Source organism: Vicia villosa, linkage group LG6, assembly GCF_029867415.1.
Source record: "Vicia villosa cultivar HV-30 ecotype Madison, WI linkage group LG6, Vvil1.0, whole genome shotgun sequence".
Classification (NCBI taxonomy): Eukaryota; Viridiplantae; Streptophyta; class Magnoliopsida; order Fabales; family Fabaceae; genus Vicia; species Vicia villosa.
The window spans coordinates 4,316,157-4,320,868 of record NC_081185.1 but is presented as its reverse complement, the minus strand read 5'-3'; positions in this window follow the sequence as shown (position 1 = coordinate 4,320,868).

Sequence of the window (4,712 nt, the reverse complement as noted above, 5' to 3'; positions counted from 1 at the left end):
GATGGCGATGCGTGAAGTGCAATCGACTTATGGTAGAAAACGGCTAAGAACCTAATATTCTTTTATTTTGAAAAACGGTTAAAAGCATGCAAGCAATAATAAAATAAAGCGGTAAAGGAAAGCGGTAAAATTATTACAAGGCTTCGGGGATGGGGATTACACACTTAATAAATGGGGGTGAATATAAACTACGAATTATTACAACCCAATCGAAAAATAAAAGGATAATATATACAAAAATTAAAATGAATTATGAATGTCCACTATAAAATCCTCAAAGATGGTAGTACCTCACAAAAATCAAACAAATGTTAGTACGGATATAGAAAATGATGCATGCAAAATGATAAGGAAATATTGACAATATTAAACAAGATTAACTAAAGGAAACTAGAAATAAACATATTAAATCTAAAAGAAATTAAAATAAGCAACATATTTTAGTGTTTTTAATATGAGAAATAAAACTAACATATTTTTGGTATTTTATATAAAAAATCTAATTAATTAAATCCTAAAACATATTTTTGTATTTTTAAAGTTAGAAATTAAAGAAAAATGAAATGGTGTATAAACTAAATTCACAAACAAAATTAAATGGGCAAGAGATGATAAAATGGGGTGTATAGCAATGTGGTTCGCTGGCCCATTAAGCTGAGGCCCAAAGAAAATAAACACAATCAGTCCAAAAGATGTGTGTGAGCATTGGTGTAAGGGTGTAGACATTAAATCCGATTGGGCTTTCATTATTTCGGTCCAAAACACACTTAACTAAAGAAACCCTAAGATCTACATGGGGTATTCCGCCTCCTATCATTCATCTATCTTACTCGGCCTCTCTCTCACCTCTGTTTCCAGAATTCCTCTGTTTCTCCACAATCAGAACCATAAAAACAAAAACACTCTCCCTCTGCTTTCTTCTAATCGATCCATTCTTTCTCGGTTCAAACAACAATCAACAACACTCACCTCCTCAAATATTCATAGCAATATCATTACAAAATTCATGAAAAATCACGCAAGAATAACAACGACACCTAAACTTCCAAGCATTTGTTTCAGCAAGCATATCCGATTCAATATCAAAAGTGAGAAAAGTAGAGTAAGAGTTACCGTCGGAAACGATTGACTGCGTTCTGATTGTTGTTTGTATGAATCGCTCGTCTCGTCACAGGTGCGTTGATGTTGAAGAAACGGTAATGACAAGCGCCTCGGATCTGCAGAGAACTGAAGAGTTCGCGTCGGTGTTGCGATGGATCAGTGATGAGATTTGACGGATGTGAGTTGAAGCTCAGTTTGATGTTGCTGCGAAAGTTACTGTGATGGTGAATTTGGAGGTGTTTGTCGTGTGTGTGTTGATGTTATGAAGATTTTGTGTATGGAGCTTTGGTTTGATGATGATTATTGCAGATCGGTTAGTTTTATGAAGGTGATTTTATGGTTAAAATGTTGAAATGGAGATTTGCAGATTTATGGAGTTGATTTGGAGGTGAGTTTGGACGTATGAAGGTGGAACGGTTTCAAAGGATGAATGAGGATGGTGATATTTGGAGTTTACATGGATTGGAGGAAGTTTCGATTCAATTTTGGCAGAGTTTCGATGCTTTTTCTTCCTCTCTTTTTTACTGATGCAGTGAGGTCCTTATATAGGTGAGAGTGAGTGAGGTTAGAAGAGGAATTTCTAAGAGGATTTGGAATCAAAAGTTCGTTGTAGTAGTGTGAGAAAAAACGCGTGAGCAGAGGAGAGAATCAGATCCACTTTTTCAGGGAAATTGGGGTGAAAACGCGTGAGGAATTGGTGATGAGCTGGAAAGATATTTTGTCAACTTTTGTCTGTAGTGAAAAATGTTGGTATGGAACAAAGAATGCAGGAAGCGTGATAACCGAGTGGAATATTTTTCTGTGGGCCCAATTTCACCTCCTGACTTGAACGAAAATTGGCTTATGTGGCTCAAAAGATTGGCTTCATGGTTTGACTTGTTGGCTTGGATCAATGACTTGCAAATGGGCCAACTGGAATCAAATAGATCTTTCCTCTTTATTGGACCAAAAGATAATCTTCACTTTTATTGAATTGTACCTATAAAAGAAAATAAAACAAGTAATAACAAAATAACATGATAAAATTGATTTACTAATTTTAATTAAAAACTCAATTTAAATTTAAATTGAATTTAAAATAAAAATTATAAATCCCAAAATATTAATAAGAATAGACAAAAACCATTAATTCTAAAATGATGTTATGAAATGAATGTATATATATTTTTTTCAATTTTTTGAATGAGAATGATGCAAATGAGTACTACATATAATTTTTTTGGATTTTTGAGATAAAATAAGAATACTAAATGTAAATGATGTAGATAAAAAGTCGGGGCAAAATTTAGGGTACAACATGCGCGTATTAAAAAAGTCGGACAAACGAGCACGGATATACCCATTTGAATCTTAGTGTATATAAAGAGATCATCCTACGTATTTAAAGATATGCTTGAAGAGAATTTATAGGAAATATAAGTTCTTGAGTTGAGTATTTTGTATTGTGATTTGTAAAACTATATCCTTGGTAGTCATTCATATTTGTAAAAGATGTTAAGAGTCTCACATCGAATAATATATGGTCTGAACATGTCTTTATAAGTGGGGACAATCCTCAGCCTATAAGCCGATTTTGAAGGGATGAGTTAGGCCCAACCACATTTCTTAACTTGGTATCAGAGCCTCGTTTAAGATCCGGTGGACCACCTTCTATGGTTTTCGCTATCGGGTCACCCGCCATTTATTTTCACGCTTCAGTTGTCTAGTCCTGGACGTGGGCCACCCGCCATTTATTTTCACGCTCCAATTGTCTAGTCCTGAACGTGAGGAGTGTGTTAAGAGTCCCACGTCGGATAATATATGACCTGAACATGTGCTTATAAGTGAGGGCAAGTCTCACCCTATAAGTCAGTTTTGTAAGGATGAGTTAAGCCCAACCACGTTTCTTAAGAAAAGAGACAAAGTTTTTGGTATATATTGTTATTTGTGAAGCGTTTCACATCATAAAAAAATGGTTCTTACAAACATTAGGTAGAATATTTGGGTGACAGTGAGGAAATCTCAAATTTATGGGAGAGTCTGAGTTGAAATTCACTAATAATAATAATAATAATAAAATTACTGAAATAGAAGAGTTCAATAAGACCATCACGTACTATTGCCTACCTATAATTAGTGAATTTTTTCCATGTGGGCTACAACCATCCAGACGTAGATGACGATTGGACCAAATTGAATTTACCAATTTTTGCCCTTTTATTTTTTATTCGGTTTATTTTTCATCAATAATTTTAGATAATCTTTAGGGATGACAATTTGGCTCATACCCTATGAGTACATATAAAAAATGTCCACAACAGATAGTGTAAAACCCGCAAAATAGGCATAAGCACAGACACGGATAATTACTCATTAAAATAAGCAGATATGGGTGGGGGCACGGATATCTTACTATCCACCCGCCCCATATCCGCATTACATATTTATATAATGCCACTAATATTATTATATAAAAATGCATGTTTGTCAAATTTTTAAAAATATATCACTATTAATAAAAGTGTTTATTTATTTCTTAACTCAACAATAACATTCATAATATTTTAATATTGTTAAAAAACTTTAAATTATATGATATTTTGTAACTAATCGATTTAATTTCACTACAAATGTGGATAAACGGGTACATGTACGAGTATTGAGGTATTCATAGAATACGGTTATGGATATGAACATTGATGCCCACACAAGTATGAGCTCGGGTACGAAGCTTTTTTCAAATTGCAGATATGAGGACGAATAATATAGTATCCTGCCCAAACTCTACCCATTACATCCCTAATAATATTATGTTACACATTGTTTTGTGTGTCACTTATCAACCAAAGTTTCAAGATAAAAACTAATTTATACAAATTTAATTTGTTAGAGACTAAATTATACTTGCATTTTTAAAAAATTAAAATGAATTTTCACATATAAGACCCAAGAGGTAATCCGTTGACCAATAATAACTTGATCACCAAAGAAAACTTATACACAATATTGGACCATGTCAAGAGATGACTTGGTAGACAGATAAGTTATAGAGATACTCAATGAGAAGAAAAGTCTTTACATTTGTAGTAGATGGACTACATTGAATATTTAACTTCATAAAAATAGATTTAAAAGCTTATGACAAAAAATATTTACAATGATATGAAGAAAATGATTTAGAATAATAAGTTTCAGTTAAGGTCCAACGGTTTGGATTTGTTTTTGGACTCTTTTTTTGTGATGAATTAGTGGGTTAAACACACAAATAAAGCTAGAAAGCAAAGTTAATCAGGAGAATCATAGTTTATTAAAAAAAATTAGGAGGCATAAAAATGATTTACAAATTAAGCTTGATTTGTCATTATGTAATTGATCCTTATCATTGAGATTTGATAAAATTTTATGTGGTCGACAGCATAACATAATCAATTTTTTTACTCCTAATATAAAATGATGGAGAAATAAATAGAGATGTAAACGATCGAGCTAAAGTCGAGTGATTGAAGTGGAGAAGGATTTCAAAAAAATTATGTGACACAAATATATTGTTCAAGATAAAGAGAAAATTTTATCAAACATTAGTAAAACTTGTGATATTGTACGAAACAAAATGTTTGAGCGATTAAGAATCA